This window comes from Rhynchophorus ferrugineus, unplaced genomic scaffold (assembly GCF_030347505.1).
Source record: "Rhynchophorus ferrugineus isolate W39M unplaced genomic scaffold, kcgeb_rfMv2 rfM4, whole genome shotgun sequence".
NCBI lineage: Eukaryota > Metazoa > Arthropoda > Insecta > Coleoptera > Curculionidae > Rhynchophorus > Rhynchophorus ferrugineus.
Genome location: NW_027472583.1, coordinates 3,481,065 through 3,500,303, shown reverse-complemented (window position 1 = coordinate 3,500,303; position 19,239 = coordinate 3,481,065). Strand labels below are relative to the sequence as shown.

The window sequence follows — 19,239 nt, the reverse complement described above, 5'->3', positions numbered from 1 at the left end:
CAACAACAACAAAGAAAAAAAAATGTATTTCTTTTTTAGGTCCTTCATCCCAACTGGAATCTTTAAATTCAATACACTCAAAAGGTTAAATAAACATGTCACTTTATTGTTTCACTAGTTTGCAAGTAAGTCACAAAAATATTTTTGCGACCCAAAAAATTCATGGTAACATTCTCTTGATCGATTTCTGGCCTTCAGGTTGGTGTCGGCTTCACATTACTCCTTAAGAAAGAAGTTAGTTAAGGATAAAGGGTAAGTTAAGGTAAAGAATTTACATATAATTAAAGAAAGGTTTAAAATCGATTTTTCAACTCTTTTTGTTAACAGTCAGTCCTTTACTGAAGCTATGTATGATATTTATGAAATATGGCGTTATATCTTGCTCCGATCTCTGTTGCACAGAATACTCAGGTAGTTACTATGATAAAACTTCTTACTTTATTTACAGATAATACTTCTTCAGGTATTTATAATTATTATTAATTAATATATTTTTACATTTATGTAAGATTACCACTCTCGTAGGAGGACTGTTCTGTCGTTCTTAATCGCCACTCTATGTGACTATTTTGTTTGACCAAAGACCACAAGAGGATGAATTAATAATATATGCAAAGAAGCACTATGCCAATAACACCGTTAACACACAAACACACTATAATATAGAATACATTTTAATACAGTTTCTCTGATTATTTTTGTTATAATATTTATTTGAATTAGTGCTTAATCATAATTTTAAAAAATATTAATAGGTAACAATATATTACATGATTATATTCAAACTTACCTGTTTGACGTTTTCAAGTATACATTGTTATATACTAGATGGGATAACCAAGAACTTACCTAAAACAATAAAAGAAATATTTTAAGTTTTATTCAGAATAAGTTTGTTATTTTTATATATTAGCAGTATAGTGAAAACCTGTTTAGTATTTTTAATGATACTTTACTTATCATGTTTGATAGAAGAAAGTAACTAAATGTGGGCTAGTGCTTTAGTATGGACTAGAAACGTTTATCAATAAAAAACAATGGAAAGATCAAACAAACGACTATCTTCTATCAAATACGAAATCACTCTACCTCAGTTAGTTAAGCGCGAGATATCAATAGAATAAGACGTTGACGTTTCGCCGCTATTTCAAAATTTCGCAAGGTAAGTAAAATAGAATTAAGAATTTTTTTGGAATATGGACTGGTTATCACTATGGTGACCTAAATATGGGCCAACCGATATTCAGGTACTATTATTTAAGTTGCCATATAGACATTTGTTAATAGTGTTGCTTTATTTTACTTTTTTAAAATGGCACCGACTAAATCAAAAGAATCAAGAAAAAATCGGGATCTGGACAAATCGTCCCATCGTAAATCCACTTTGAAATGTTGTTCAATGCTTACTTTTGATAGTTTATCAAGAGAAATATAAAAATGTTACCGTGATGTCTAAAAATATATAACTGATTAATGTTACGTTAACAAAATATTGATTTTTAAAAGTTAACTTTTGGGCCAAAAACAAAATGATAGCCCATATTCAGTTACTCTCCTTAAGTATTCCAGCAGCAATCTAACAGCAAAATGATCAAATCTTATTTTAGTTACATCATTTAAAACGTCAAAAAACATTAGAAATGCCGAATTGTTTACAATTTCGGCTATATATTTTTGGGACTTATAAATTCATTAAAATATTTTTGATAGTTTCACCTATCGCAGAAAACGACGCTGTCTAATTGAGCTTGACAGTTGTCAATTAATTTGAACGCACGTTAAAAGTCGGCCGAAACAAATTTCAAATGATACGACGAGAAAATTATGATTGACCTCAGAACTATGTTATTTCCCATATTGTGGTTCATCGAATATCTTCCCGGTGGGTTCCGATTCTTCATAGCGTTGTTGATCTTCGCAAAAATGATTAAGGACGTTCACAAGTACCACTGGAAGATCCAAAACAAACCCGGGGTTTTGAAAAAGACCTCCTATAACAACACTTGGGATAATTACTATCAGAATCAGAATACGTGTAGTAAACATTGTGAAGGTAACCAGCTGAACAACTCTTATTATCATAAACAAGCACTATATTGAAAAATTATACATGAATAATAAATTATCAACAACATTTAACTGCTGTCTTATTATTATTATTAATAAATGATGATGATAAATTTTTTGGCCATAATATGTTACAAGGAAAAAATTGAAATATTTTTTCTATTTTTATGTATTATTTTAACGAAATGGTTTTTATATTTTAAGATTTTTCATAGCATTTACTTAAATTATTTGTTTAAATGTTATAAAGGAATAAAAGTTTTATATTTCGTGATGTAAAACGTGCATTATTTGCAAAAAATTTCATTATTTTCCAAATAATCATGCTCCAGACCAGAAAGGGCTTTTAATATTAAACAACAATATATAAAGCAATGCTCAACTATGAGTTCGTACATAAGTATAGGGAGGTTTGTTTTTTGCATCATTTCAGACCAGAAGATTATATATATAAATGTTAATCATTCCAAATATGCAATGCTGCATATAAAAGTATAACAGGTCAATTGAAAAGTCCCCGGCCTACATAGTAAAACACATTTTTTTGGCAATTTTTTTATTTGACATAATTCCTTTCCAGGGTGATACACTGTTATAGCGACCCTCCAACTTTTTAATACCATTTTTGTAGTACAAATTGTCCTTTGTTTCAAAATAAGGCTTAGTTTCGGCGATCACCTGTTCATTAGACGAAAATTTCTTCCTCGCGAGAATTCTTTTGAGATCTGAGAACAGGAAGTAGTCGCTGGAGGCCAGATCTGGAGAATACGGTGAATGGGGAAGCAATTCGAAGCCCAATTAATGAATTTTTGCCATCGTTTTCACTCACTTGTGACACGGTGTATTGTCTTGGTAAAGTAGCACTTTCTATTTCTTCAAATACGGCCGTTTTCGGCTATTTCGTCCTTCAAACGGTTCAATAACGCTACTATGGATATTATTACTCGTGAAAGATTAAACAATTTAGCTTCCTTCGTCGCAGTCGCTCCTGCTAACTGAGCAACAACGACGTGCCAATATAACTTACAAAACTTGGCAAGCAAACTGAGAAATATTTACACGGAAGTAGTGTTCCCAATATGCACTCGACAAAATCCAACTTTTTAACATATTATTTATGAATGTATAACATATTTAAAAAGTCTAGTTATATAGCATAAATGATCACGAAACCTTCATTAGATTTAATCTGAACCAACCCAGCACAATAGTCAATTGTGATCGTAAAGAGTTTTGATTACCTTTTCAGACTAAAATCAACGATCTCATTAATGTGCAATTTTAAAGTGCTTTGTTATTCAAATAATCGTTCTTGCCACTCTTTTTAAAGTTGAATTATTCATGTATTAGGGTTTCAAGGTAAAAAATGATTACTCTTAAGTGCTGGGTGACGGGAGACTCTATAAGAAGGGTTAGAAACCTATTAATATTACTTTATGTAATCTTAAAACAAATAAAAATATAGGTTCGTTATAACAATCGTTATTGTTATAATTTAAATGGCTTAGGGTGCTAATAAAATGTTTTTTAGACATTCATGAATACTTTAAACAACATTTTCTTATCTTTCAGATAGTATATAGCCTGAAAAATATTTTGAATAGTTCTAATTATTACTCTCATATGATAACCTGAGGTAGGAATGTCAATATTTTTTGGTCGATATATCGACATTTTCAAAAAATATTGACAATTCTAAAAGAGAGTACCAAATTTTTGAGTTTCAAATCAAAATATCGATATTAAAACTCTAGGGTTTTCAAAATAGAGTATCGAAGTTTTTATTTGAGAATTCTTTCATTGGGTCTTTAATATTTTTTTGTTGAAAAGTAGGACTGGAGCAGAAAAATTTCGATAGGAAAGCTTTTTTGAAGGAAAGTATCCAACTTTTGTCTTGTGATTTCTTCCTCTCTGTCATTTCTTTCCCTGAAATAATTTTGAGTGGAAAAGTGGGCTTGGAATGAAGAAATATATTTTCAAAAAGCATTTATAGCAAGCATAAAGCATTTAAGAATACAAGTATATAAGAATTTTGTGTTTAAACGGAATGAATGTACGATTTGGCCTTTGCTTCAAAATTCCTCAGTTTCGACGATAACCTCTTCGTTCGACGAACATTTCTTCCCAGCGAGCATTCTTTTGAGATTTAAGAACAGAAAATAGTCGCTGGTGGCCAGATCTGGAGAATACGGTGGATGAGGAAGCAATTCGAAGCCCAATTCATGAACTTGTGACACGGTGCAGCCGCATTTTCTTTTTCTTCAAATGCGGCCATTTTTCAGCGATTTCGTCCTTCAAACGGTCCAATAACGATATGTAATAGTCGCTGTTGATGGTCCTTCCTTTTTCAAGATAGTCAATGAAAATTATTCCATGCGCATCCCAAAATACAGACGCCATAATCTTGCCAGCCAACTGTTGCGTTTTCCCATGCTTTGGATCAGGTTCATCGTATGCAGTCCAGTCAGATAACAGTCGATTGGACTTCGGAATGAAATGATGGAGCCATGTTTCATCTATTGTCACATATCGACGCAAAAACTCGTGTTTATTACGCTTCATCTATGTATCAGGCCTGGGACTTTTCAATTGACCTGTTATAAACCTGGAGCTGGAACCTTATTTAGCATGATGACACATAGTGGACACCACAGTAGATGTTGTATGAGCAATTTGATGGTATACATATATATGTTCAAACGAAGTGTATATATATATATATATATATATATATATATATATATATATATATATACACTTCGTTTGAACGAAGTCGAAAAAAGGAAATCGTTAGGTATTTCTCCGATATCCTGAGGAAATAAAAAAATAATCTCATTAACACATCACACAGAGTTTTAATTTTATTTGCAGGAAAAAGCTGATTCATCTACTGCCATTGATTGATTGTCTGGAAATATTTCACGAGCGTCTATTTTCGGCCTATAGCCACCGACTGTTTACATCGTTCTTCGCTCCCAAGTTTACGAACTGTTCTCGCGAAAGCTTCAATCAAAATATTTTTATTTTGTCGACCCCTCTAGTATCGCGTCCGTGTACACTTGATTTCCATTCATTCTCGTTTTATAAATCCATCCAGCATCGGCCAGCCCGTATACTACACCGTTTTTTTGTTTTGTTTTTCGTTAACCGTACACTGTTTATCTTGTTGGATCGATTCGGCGTTATACGCGAGCGGCCGTCTTGTAAAACAATCTTGATCTATTAATAAAGTTTTATTTTACTACCGTAATCTCATCGATCTTTATAGAGTTAACATCCGGTAAAATGCTCTCGGCTCTAAAAGACTGTTTTTGTTCGCCGCGTCTGCTGATATTTTGCCATCGAAATTGTTCTTCACTAAATAATTAGTGATTTATTTTATTATTTTTTTGTTCTGGCCTGAAACCATGCGGTGGAATGCATGACGCATACCTGGTCGCGGAGACTTACCCTGGAGTGACGAGTTGGACCGGGTTATGTGGGACTGCCTCTGGGCTTACCAATAAACCGAAACCGTCTCACAGTTGACCCCGTGGATCGCTACTGCTACTGCATTAAATTTGGGGATATGGCACTCGCTGATCGGGCAGCCGTTATTGGGTGCGAGGACCTGGCGATTCTATTGATTCGCGAACCTGAGTTAACATACAACTGGATACTGTTGTATGGGGGCAAAAGTTATGACTGTAGCGACGGATGAGGTCGTTTCAGCCCTGAAAAGAGGGGGAGTTTGGCGGTGACGCGGTGCTAAGCTCCCAGAATGTCGACCGGCTCGCGAACAAGCGCGTTTTCAGAAGAACTTGAGCTGAGTTGTTTGTGGAGTGATTGAGATATGAAGAGCTTGATTTCTGGAGTGTCAGTTTCCCTATGAATCTGATTATTTCTGACAAACCATGGACCGTTTAATATTCTCCTGAGGAGCTTATTTTGGAAAACTTGAAGCCGTTTAACCTGGTAAGTAGACATTAGACCCGTAGAGGAATACGGACCGAATTAACATATTTTAAAATAAGCATTTGATGGAGATGGGAAGTCTGCTAGAAGGACAGATCAGAGAGGATAGCAGGTTTGCTATCCCCGAATCTTTCTGGATTTGGGAATGCCAACCAAACCGCTGGTCGAGGATTGATTTATTGATACCGTTTATATTTAAGCATACACTATTTTAGACCTGAGCGACCGAAAGCTGTTTATAAGATAAGATGTTATTTGTGCTGTATACGTCGATGGGCAATATTTCTTTCATCTAAGGCAGTGTTTCCCATTTGCTAGATTGCGACCCGGTACCGGGTCATCAAAATAAAATACCGCGTCACAACAACAATTTAGTGATAATGAGCTAGTACAGTCAAGTACAAGTTCTAATATCGATTCTAACAAATGGATGCACGATGAACAGGTAAAGGGGACCATGAATCCGATAATATCTTGAACATTACATTCAATTCGGCTTTATGGAAGGCACATATAACAAACCATTATGTGGAATCTGCAGTGTCGAGCTATCAAACGAATGAATTAAACCTTTAAAGTTGCAGTGGCATTTGAAACTAAAACATTCTGAGTACAAAAGAGTTCTTCGCAAATAAAAAGAAAGAGTTAAATAAGAGGAAATTAATATGCAGTTTATTTTTTCACAAGGAACTCAAGCTCATAATCTAGTCGTGGCTTCTTATAAAATTTCACAACTGATTGCCAAGTTCGGCAATCCACATGTTATTAGTGTGAAAGTCAAGTCAGCGCTTTCGGATAACAAGATAAAACGTAGGATTGTGGATATAGCAGATTATATTCAAAATCCGTCGTAAGCAATCTGAAATCATGTCATTATTTACAAATTAATGAAAGTACATATCCGATAATGCCAATGGGACATGTTTTGTACCATATGATTTTGAGAAAAATACTTATAAAGAAGTTTTGTTTTGTAAATCTTTGCCAACAGCAACGACAGCCGAAGGAATATTTAACTTGATTAATGATTATATCAATAAAAATAACATTGAATGCAGCAATATCAGGCACTCGTACTGGGCTTTATTTAGTGGTAACAGTTGTAGCGCCGGAATGTGTATGGACGCATTGCAGCATTCATAGAAAGATACTGGTTGTCAAGAAAATGTATTTAATCTTGACAGCAACGATGTAAGAGTGTATCAAGTTCATAAACTTCATAAGACCTCTTCCACTGAACTCAAGATTATTCTCTCTTTTGTGCAAAGAAATTGGTGAGTGATGACGAACATCTTCTTTTACACTGTGATGTGAGATGGCTCTCAAGAGGCTTAAAAGGACTTACTGAATTAAAATATTTGTAGAATAACTCCCCCAATAGTCACAAATGTAATATGTGCTTTCAACGGCAGATTTTAAGATGTCAACTGCTTGTAAAAGGTGGCTTAAATATCTGATATTTTATATGTTCAATATTTAAAGTGAAAGACAAGGTGGAAGCTGAAGCTGTATGGAAGTGGCTTTGTATAAAACAATATCGGTTCTCTGTTATTGGATCATTCGCATTTAAACATCTGCAAACAATTGGTTCATCAACTACTCAGGTGTCTGAAAGTCATTGAGAGTTTTAGTTGAATTTTTGGTCAGTCTTCCAGTTTCTTGTCTACCAATGTTCCTTCAGGTTCTTCTTCATTCTAAGTTGACATCAAAATTGCCACTTTTAAATCGCTGAAATTAAACCCGAAAAATGAGATATGAGGGATCATCATAATCATACGTTTCTAAAAGTGTAATTAAACCTGGAGACTTTATAATTAGAAGAACGTAATATGATCCATTGAAGTCATTATGAAATGGCATCATTATGGGAGTTTTAGAGCAAATACTGAAGAGCAGATTTTCATCTCCAACATCTCTGAAGCTTGTTTTGGTACAAGAATAGGGCAGCATTCCATTGGAAACTATTCAAACGCCTCAGGAATATATTACGAGAATAATTGCAGCTCTACTTAATGGAAATGGTGACTCAACTCAACCTTATTAATAAATAAATATTGTGCATATGCCAGACGTTCGTGTTATTTTGTCCATACTGTCTATTTATTGGATGAATATGAAAAACACCAAAAATTGTTTTCCTTCATTTAATATTACAACGCCTTGTCTAGTAAAATGACGCACGTAAAATCAAAGCATATCCTCAACTTTATTCAATAAAAAAGAACGTCCAATTCGAAAGGCGATTTAAAATGATGAAATTGTTCGGAGAAACCTTTAAAAAATAAGAATAATTTGCATGAGCTCGCTGCATGGTCACTGTAACGAGGTCTTTGACCAATATTTCACAAAATCACTGTTACACCATATGTCAACAAACAAATCGTGATGGTTCGCTGATGATAATTAATTCCAAATAAAAATTATGGTACAATGAAACGATGATTTCATCTACTCACACTTTTATATATGGCTCAATAATTCTGTAATAATGCATTGTGATGCAATGCGCTACATCTTTAGAACTATGACAGTTAAATAATGGATCAGGCGTCGGAAAAATTATGTATAAAATATATTAAAAATATTGTTAATATTTGCTGTAAAAATATTTGCCAAATGGGTCAACACTTGATGTGGTGTTCAAACCGTAAAAGGACTGAACGGAAGTTTAAGTCCATCTCTGTTAATAATATTAATGCATAATATAATAACAAATATACAAAACAGGACTTTTTTATAACATCTTTATTAGATACGCTTAGTACAACCTTAATTTACAATTAATTTATTACTACTTTTCCTATGTACTTGTATTAATTAACAAGCACGACGTGTGCGAGAAAATACATCAGTATGTATTCCTCAATTATAAAATTATAATTATTTATTAATTATTAAGTTATAGCTATAGTTTACACTAAATGTATACACTTTATATAAGTTCGTATGGCTTTGTTCGTTTTGTTTGTTTTGTTTTTCAGCAGTTGTATTGCTTCCACGTTAGTATGATTTAGTAATTTTCTTTCGTGTTTCAAGGCGAAATCTTGGATAACTTCGTAAATCCATTTGATTTCCAGGTCATCGTGCAGTTCTTCATTAGTTACATAGCGATAGACATTGGTAATCAATCGAAGAACCTTGTTTTGACAGCGCTGTATGACTAGTTGATTTGAATTTTTAGTGCCACCCCATATTTGCAGCCCATAGGTCCAAATTGGCTTTATAATTATATTATAGATCAACCTCTTTGATTTTAGATCAAGTTGAGAGTATCTTCCGACTAACTAGTATAGTTGTTTTATTTTGGTTCGAATGTGTTTTGCTTTTTGTCTAACGTGATGCTTCCAATTTAATCTACCGTCAAGATGGATTGGTATTTAGCTGATTCTGCTTGAGGAATCGGGCAATATAGGATAATATGAAAAAAAAAATACTGTTAGGCGCTTTTGTAGATGAATAATAACAACTGATAGGAGAGAACATCTAGAGAAAATCTTAAACAGATGGAAAATGATACTAAAGTAATACGACATGATAATAAATAAAAGCAAAAAGAAGTAACAAATTAAGTATTATATTTAACAGTATATTAAGTAACATATTTAAGACGTAAAAGTAGAACAAATAAAAACTTTTAAGAATCCGGATATAAAAATCTAAAGTAATGGAAGGCTGGAGATGGAAATTAATAACAGAATTAGAGAAACAATGAATTTGTACCTCGTAAAATAGAAGATTGATTAATAAAAAGGAAATCAAGTAAAACTAAAATGGAACTGTAGAAATTATATAAACTGTAGGACATCCTTTACAAATGATAATGAATATTTTTTATTGACTATCAAGAACATAATTCTTATTGAATAATGGTTAGTAACAAGCATGCAAAACCCTCATAAACTTCATTAAGCTTTATCTCAAATATATTATATTTTCTCAAGTATTTTAACACTGCCTGATATTTTTTTCCTTTGTTTTAAAATCATAATAGTCATTTTACTAGAATAGTAGAATTGCTCCTGTCGGTTATATTTACGAAAAGGATCCCTTATTACAGCGCAATCCGTGGCCTATGTTGGGTACTTATTAAGCGTTCCTCGTATAACCAACTTAATAAGAATATCATTAAAAACAATATTATTGCGACAGTTTTTTTATAAGAAATACCCAAACACCATTATTCCATTTATATGTGAATATAATAATTAATTATATGTGATGATCGAAATATTCTAAGAAATAAAAAATATATATTCGAACTAGACATATCGTCGTCACCACAACAAGGTCTTTGACCAATTTTTGCTGTTCTGTATTGCATAACAGGTTGACTAATAAAATCAGTTAATAATAATGTATTCTAATATATCATTTGACCATTTGAAAATTATTATTTAAAATATATCAATTTGGCGAGAACAGTTACTATGTTTTTATTTAATTATTATTTTTAATTTAGGCACTATCAAGCCTGTGTAATAAATAGATGATTGTAATAACATATCATTAGGTCTATAAATTAGTTTTAAAGAAATCTTTTTTATTTGAAGATTTATTGTGAAAAAATGATACAATGTATCTTACTCATAGTATTGTCCATCGATAGCTGCTACTTTTTCGTATCTTTTAGGCTATTTACGGATTCTATCTCGAAAGAATAATGTATCTTTTGATATCTTCATAAGAAATGAAGTGCTGCTCAGACAGGTTACAGGCTCAGAAGAAATAGCAATCAGAAGGGGCAAGATCTGGAGAATACAGCGGGTGAGGTACCACTTCCCAATTGAATGCTTTCAAGTATGCTTTCACCGGTTTTGCAACATTTGGTCGAGAGTTATTATATTATAACACTGATGTGACCTTGCTTATATTCAGGCTGTTTTTCGCGTAGTGCACTGGTAGTTTCATGGAGTTATATCGCCACTTTTAAAAAGTTGAAACCAGTATTCACATGTTGCAAAACATCAATGAAGCATGGTTGCCATAAACTTTATATATCATTCGATGACGTGGTTCAAAAATAATATTTTTTCCATAGACAAGCGTGTGAAATCCAAGAAAAACCACTTCAGTCACACCAGCAACCAGGCTGTGTAAGACCGGATATCTTTTGGGATGACCTCTAACTTCGTCAATCTCCAGTCTGTAGACTCAATGCGGAGGACTGTGGTTTGGAGCCCAAGTTAAACTGTAGGTCCAATCCAGATAAACCCTATTTGATAAAAATGAAACCCAAATAAAAAAGGCAAACAAAAAAAGCATAAAATCTTTTTTTTAAGTAAGAACTATCGAAAAGTTTTAATTAACAAAGGATATTTTATAAAAAAAAACACTTGAATAATTGATGATTCAGTAAATAATTCGCTTTTTAAAACACTGTATTGAAGGCTGTCACTATTCCCATAAAAACTATATATACGTGGAAAACAAACAAACCTTTTCATTACAAGACTATATGAATCGAAAGGTGATACACAGAAATAGAATATGGGGCAACGAGGGTTATTTTTAGAGTCGAGCTGACCCCTTAAATCACTGCAACACTGCATTTCCCTGTTTATTTATTATGTTGTTGCAAAACATCAAAAGCCCGCAGAGCTGCTAGCAAGAGAAAAAAAGATAAAACAGAAATAGTCCTCTGAGCTGAAATATTTAGAAACACCGGCAAATATTTATAGAGGTAGATACGGGTACAGGTAAATTAAAAATAAATTTTTATTATAGTTTATTTTCATTAAAATCTCTCCGTAAAATTGTAAATGTATGTTGAGGTTACTACATTAAATTATATTTTTAGGCCTAACTTTAGAACTTAGGCTTTATAGTTACAATTTTCGGACCCACTAGTTTCATTAGACAGATTTTTAGCCGAAAAAGGAGGAGGTTCTATGTTAGGCTGTACATATTTTTTTAAATGTATTTCGCCAATTTCTCCGTCAACTGAGGACCGATTTTCAAAATTCTTTTTATATTAGAAAAAGTGTACTTCCGAGGTGATCGAAGAAAATACTCAAATTTCAAAGGCACATACAAAGTTTTCACATATTTTTAATCTAATTCGGAGCAGTTGTTGAAGATGATCAAACGTAGATTGCAACAATGGATGAAATATGGCTCCATCATTTCACTCCCAAGTCCTATCGACAGTCCAATCCGAGTGGACTGCACACGATGAATCTGCTCCAAAGCGTGGGAAAACACAACAGTCCGCTCGCAAGGTTATGGAGTCTGTTTATTGGGATGCGCTGGAATAATTTTCATTGACTACCTTGAAAAGGTAAGGACCATCAACAGCGACTATTACATAGCGTTATTGGACCGTTTAAAGGACGAAATCGCCGAAAAACGGCCTCATTTGAAGAAAGAAAGTGCTGCTTCACCAAGACAATGCACCTTGTCACAAGTCAGTGAAAATGATGGCAAAAATCAATGAATTGGTCTTCGAATTACTTCCTCATCCACCGTATTCTCGCTCGTAAAAAATTTTCGTCGAATGAGATGATCACCGAAACTGAGGCCTATTTTGAAGCAAAGGACAAATCATGCTACAAAAATGGTATCGAAAAGTTGGAGAGTCGCTATAATCACACTTGAAGGGAATTATGTTGAATAAAAAAACTAATTTTGCCAAAAAAATGTGTTTTACTAGGATATGCCGGGACTTTTCAACTGATCTTATAAAGAGGTTGGCTGAAAAGAAAAGTAGGGACTATTAGGCGGTACAAAGTTCGCCGAGTCAGCTAGTAATTCAATAACATATACTATAATTGTTTTCATAATAAAGTAATGAATTTCCGAAAAAAAAACATATCCTTCAACATTCATTCTCAATTATTTTAATGTATCGTTATTGTGAATATTCCAACAAAAACATATACAATAATTTTTTTCAAAAAGTCGATTAATACACATATAATGAAAATTCCAACGGAATACTACCGTTTTATAATTATGACGTAAATCGATCAGTTTTTCTTCGGTACCACGTAAAACCACATAAAACCACCGAAGTGCTTCACCGCGGTTAAATTATCAAGAACAATGCAAGTTTTTTTTTCGTGTTCGGATCATGTGCTCGCTACATAGTTTTCTTTCTTAATAGATTAAATTTTCTGAAGTGTAACATTGGCAACCTACTTTTTTCCGATGTTGTTTTACGGCGATATATACAGATAAAGTATATTTAATAGTAGCGAAATAAATTTCTTTTAATTAATATTGTAGGTTTCTGTGATTTGGTGATTTGTGTACCCAAAAATAAGATATGTATCATTCAATTACGTGATAAAATCATTCAATATGTTTATGAAAGGGAACAAGTAATTTCGTGTTTTAAATCCTAGCGATTAAATCAGTATTCTGTAAGTGTAAAATACATATAATCCATTTTGATAATCTTTTACCATCAATTTTTATAAAACCATAATTTAGTGACTTCTGGGATTTCTGAGCGAAAAACTGTGAACAAGTGATTTCTGATTTTACATCAATAAGATAGTTTCGATCCAAGATCAGCCAGGCTATATGATAGATATATCAAAACCTTCAAGCCAATCTGTCTTTGGATGGAAACACTATAAAATTAATGAAAAAAATTATAATTAAAAACCTTCAAAATTTACATGTGTGTATTTGCATGTGTGTGTGTACCCCATCTCTAAATTTGTTGTCAATCTTTCTGGCAACACTTTAAGTACACATCATAATAATTACACATTTTTTAGGGTACACTACTTCTCTTACATCTTTATGAATGTTAAGATCAGAACAGATGCAGCTTAAACGACAAAAGTTGACAGAACATAAGAACACCTAACACCATCCTATATTCAGATGTCCAATATAATATTTCCTAGAAGATCTAGTTAGATATTATGCATTATTTTTTCCATAATGCCCATAAAACATAGGAAATTTGTAAAAACCAAAATATTTTGTTTTTCTTTAGGATTTTTGACATGCTACTGGTTAAGAAGGTATCATTTGGCAATTTTGATGTAATACGGAAATGTTCCTTCATTCCACAACCTTTAAGATCTCATTCACAGTAAGGTAACAATAAACAAAATATGAAGACTCTACGACAAAACTTTAGCACACTACCCATTTTTCATTACAACTCTCACTAAAAATAAATGTTAGCCATCAGACTATAACATTTAAGATTAAAAAAGATAATTTATGTAAACATTACAAAACGATGCGATTATTGCTTACTAATAAGTTCCACGCAAAATCGTACCGCTAGAACGGTGCGACAAAACTATAGCACGGAGAAATGGATAAAATAATAAAATTGATCAATATTTTAAATTTTTGCTCCAGTAATTTTTTGTTTCAATCAGTTTTTGCACAACAGTTTTCAATAATATTCTATACAATATTTGATTATTATGTTCTGAAAAGTAGCCTTTCAACTAATTTCGTAGTATTCACAGCTGCAATGTGTTGCAAAAAATATAATTATAACAGACAATTTGTGTTTCATGTTTAGTTTATTATTCATCGACCATTCCTTCAAAACCTATAGAAGTTCAAAGCATAACACTTTCTTCACTCAACTGCCTGCGACTTATATTCATATGATTTTTTATAAAATCATTACAGTAACATTTATGTTCTGTTATTAGGAAAGAAATATTTTTGTTCTATTGTTGTCTACATTTTAAACAACTGTCCTTTCAATATTCCATCAGGTGTTTAAAGCAACCAACCGGTGACTCTACAAGTATACACTCGTTGAGGAAATTCGATCTTATGGCAAAAATTAAAAAAACGTACGTTGATTTTGTGAAATATTATATTCCGCTCACAATTGTGCCGTTTTAAATGCGGTTCTGCCACTGAGCAATCTGGGCAATCAAAACGCAAGTGTAACGTACACTTTTTATGACATACAATCTGTGAGTTTAGAGTCGAAGGCCGAACAGTCACTCAGTCACTTAGGATATCACGAAACGCTTTTAACAACATTGTCATGGTGGACGTTTTTGCAACACGATCGTTCTCACAACCTTACATGTTATCGCCAGAGTTTTAAATTACAAGAAGTAATTATTTAGTTTTAAATATTAGTTCCTAAAGCTTAATTGCCTGTTTTGGTTTTTTGTTTTGTTCTTGTCGTAAATTAGGCGGTTCACGTGTCTTGGAATAATAATTTAACATGTTTAATGTTAACAACAATGACATAGTACCCATAATGTTCACTAAATCTAGTTTTTTTACGTCGAAAATATATATAGATAATAAAAAGCATAAATACCGGGGTAACCTGTAAAGTAACGTAGATTAGTTTCAAGTAATACGGCCTAGTCGGTGAATTATTAGTGTTTCACCGGAACAAAGCTACACTGGTAAACGTAACATACATAATATCACGTCATTTCATGATATTTTTTGGTTTTTAACTCATAAAATAGTAATAGGTTGTATCTGTATTAGTTGGTTGCATGTAATCAAGCTATTTTTTACTTTACATAGGCTTTTATTAAGAAAAATAGGTACAATATAAATGAATCAAGGTATATCATATCATATCCATCATGTTATGCAACTTTTTCCTGTATTTCTGGTAATATGTCTGGTCTATCGGTTTAACTTGCGGTCAAAACCCAAGTGCCCACTTTTGTCATCTCAGTGGTCAATGGACTAATGAATAAATAATCTTTTAAGTGTATTATAGAGAGAAAAAACATAATACCAACACACCAGTTTGGGTTTATTAACAAGCATTCAACAATTTTCCAGGTCCACAGAATAACATAATAAATAATAGATGTTATTGAAAAAGCCTACGAAAGTAAAAAAGTATGCTCAGCTATATTTTTAGATGTAGCTTGTGATTTCGTTAAGGTTTGGCATGGCCTTGTTCATAAACTACAGAAAATGTTACCAAAACAACACATCGAACTACTAAAATCGTACATTACAGCCAGAATGTTTAGAGTTAAACAAGAATAAACTTACTCTACAATAAAAGAAGCTAAAGCAGGTGTACCACAAGGAAGTGTACTGGGGCCAGTGCTTTATTTACTCTACACTTGTGATATACCACAATTGGAGAATATTACGATAGCTACATTTCTTAATACTGCGAAAATACAACATACAACGAAAACTACAACAAGCAAGTGACAATATAAATAATTGGACACAAGCTTGGAAAATAAGAACGAAAGTAAATCTGTGCATGTGCAGTTCACCTACAATCAGACCGTACAAGTACCAATAACATTAAATAATACACTCATATCCATATAGCAACAGCGCTAAATATCTCGGAATGTATCTTGATGAAAAGAAAAGAACTGGAATTGAAATATAGGAAAATGTATTGGCTAATTGGAAGAAAATCACAATTATCAGTACATAATTAATTGCTATTATATAAGCAAATACTGAAACCCATATGGACATACGGAGTTCCATTATGGGGATGTTCTGCAAAGAGTAATATAAACAAAATACAAATTTTTCAGAACAAAGCCCTGAGAGGTATTGTGGGCGCACCCAAATAGTACAGGACTGACTACCTACATCGGGACCTTTAGATACCCACAGTCATTCAAGAAATCAATAGAATTGCAAGGGCGCATGAGGAGAGATTCCATTTTTATGAGAATATTGAAATATTACAACTTTTGAATACCACCAGAACAGGATACAGACTCAAAAGATTAAAACAATTTGATCTTGTGTAGTGTTCTGTAGTGAGGTTCATTTAATAAAAACAATACAGCAGTGACATATATAAAAATTATTTCACTAGAGACTGAAATAGGGCCGATGGGTGCTCCTAGTTATATAACTACATTTAAGTAATCATAAAGACAAATTGTAGGTTAGTCGGAAACGACTAATAGCAATGTAATAATTAATAAAAAAAATATTTTAAGTTTAAAATGGAGCTTATAACTATGAAGACAGTTTGTTGGAATTGGGCGTCGACCCTGAATAGAATTTCGTATTCTTGTAGCAAAACACAGCAAATTGAACATAAACCGATTAAAAACAACTTCCTGGTGGCTTCGAATGCATAATAATAGATATTTTTGCATCTACAGCGATTGAGTAGAATCTGTGAAACACTTGTGTTACTTAACACACATAGGAATAATTACTTTAAAATGTTAAATATTTCGATCAGTGATTTTATTATCAGAACTGCAATTTAATATTTATAAATATAATAAACAATCCAATAACACAAACTGCGTTTAAAAAAATCTAAACATCGGATATGTTAGTAATATGTATATTAAATATAATTATCAAAACTTTTAATAATGGTTTTTTTTTGTTTATTTTAGTTTGAATGAAATATTTTTATCAGTTCAGTTTTAAAAAACAAATGAGATAACTTTAAACTTCGTTATTACAATCTGGCCTGCGTTGTTATTTTATTTTTAACAAATCAGCTTTGGGTTTTTTTTGGGTAACTTTGAAGCTTTATTCGGTAAAAATAGTATAAGTATTTCATTTAAACTGTATCCACTGTATGCTATGACTTTTGCTAACATTATAAGGATTGTTACACTGAAATTTTATATCCTTAGTGACAATTTGTACTTAGTTCTTGGTTTAAACGTATTAATTTAATTTCATACTTCTTCCATGATGGTTTTATCATTATCATCAATCTAGAGCCGACGTTCCTGATGCCGTTGGACTTGCCACAACCTAGAACACCTATCACTACCACATTTTTAATTGACGACCTAAGTAAAAAAAATTAAAGACATTACAGTTTCTTCAAAATAAGTCATAATGTTGTGGCGACCGCCACGACCCTTTAGGCCACCACCAATTCACCATGAACAACTACAAAGGTTGGCAACGCCGGTGGATTGGTACCATGCAGTTCCTGGGTATAAAAGACCATCACGACGACGTCTCGCTCTCTTTTCTTATCACCGTCCCCCTGTAACAGTACCACTTCCACAGCGCTACCGTACTTCCTTCACCTTAACCTAATATCCTGTCCATTCTCCCATCGACCACATGTATCAATCGTAAGTTAGAATAAACAACTTTGATTCAATCAGTGTTTTTAGTTCCCGTGCAAATTCCTTCCAAAGATAGTAGTGAGTGTTCTGATAAATGATCGCAGCGGCAGCCACACATTTCGACCGACCGACCGACCGACCCGACGAACATTCCTACAATTGGTGACCCCGACGTGATCAAAGTGCCTAACAGGTAAATCGACTCAACATAAGCCACTCGACAGGTGCTTGACACGTGCATGGAAGGATAGCACGAGGAACGGAACTCATCAACATCACGTGGTGGACGACATCCCACGAGACTAGCCTGATGGACGAAAACCACAGAAGCCCATCATGTATACCAGCAACACATGAGCACCCTCGCATCACGAAACGGGACACGTAACACATTTACAGGTACCCTCAAACAAAGCTAAACGCCTCAAGACGAACGACGTCCTGCTACAGCTCCGATGGCAGCTGATCCCGTAAAACTCCTCGCTCAGGTTGGGATCCCCATCTCATCAGCAGTCCCCGGGCGTTTGTTTGCGTGATTGCGGATGCATTCCGGAACTTGCACCACATATAGGTACGTTCCACGGCTGTTCCACTAGGAGGGGAGTTATGTGGCGACCGCCACGACCCTTTAGGCCACCACCAATTCACCATGAACAACTACAAAGGTTGGCAACGCCGGTGGATTGGTACCATGCAGTTCCTGGGTATAAAAGACCATCACGACGACGTCTCGCTCTCTTTTCTTATCACCGTCCCCCTGTAACAGTACCACTTCCACAGCGCTACCGTACTTCCTTCACCTTAACCTAATATCCTGTCCATTCTCCCATCGACCACATGTATCAATCGTAAGTTAGAATAAACAACTTTGATTCAATCAGTGTTTTTAGTTCCCGTGCAAATTTCTTCCAAAGATAGTAGTGAGTGTTCTGATAAATGATCGCAGTGGCAGCCACACATTTCGACCGACCGACCGACCCGACGAACATTCCTACAATGTAATTGTTGAATATCGGATTGTATTGAAATAACTTTTACTCGAAGGCCGGTTTGGTTGGCGCAGTGGTAAAGGCGACAGGACGGTCGGACCCCTACTGTACTCGCGGGTTCGAATCCTGCGGGGCATGGTCGTAAATACATATTTGTGATTGTCCTTAGGCAACAGTGCAAAATCCGACAAGGAAAATGATCGCATTCATGGCAGTAACCAGTA

At 33.7% G+C, this 19,239-nt stretch overlaps 1 protein-coding gene and 1 long non-coding RNA gene across 5 annotated transcripts in view; one reads left to right on the top strand and one right to left on the bottom strand.

Annotated features, from left to right (window-relative positions):
• The window catches only part of LOC143196559 (uncharacterized), a 126,123-nt gene extending 125,889 nt beyond the window's left edge, over positions 1-234 (top strand). The window contains exons 3-4 of the long non-coding RNA XR_013005761.1: positions 40-125; positions 199-234. This is a non-coding gene — a long non-coding RNA (uncharacterized LOC143196559). The remainder of the gene's footprint in view (positions 1-39; positions 126-198) is intronic.
• The window catches only part of sick (sickie), a 307,284-nt gene that overhangs the window by 187,325 nt on the left and 100,720 nt on the right, over positions 1-19,239 (bottom strand). The window lies entirely within an intron of this gene.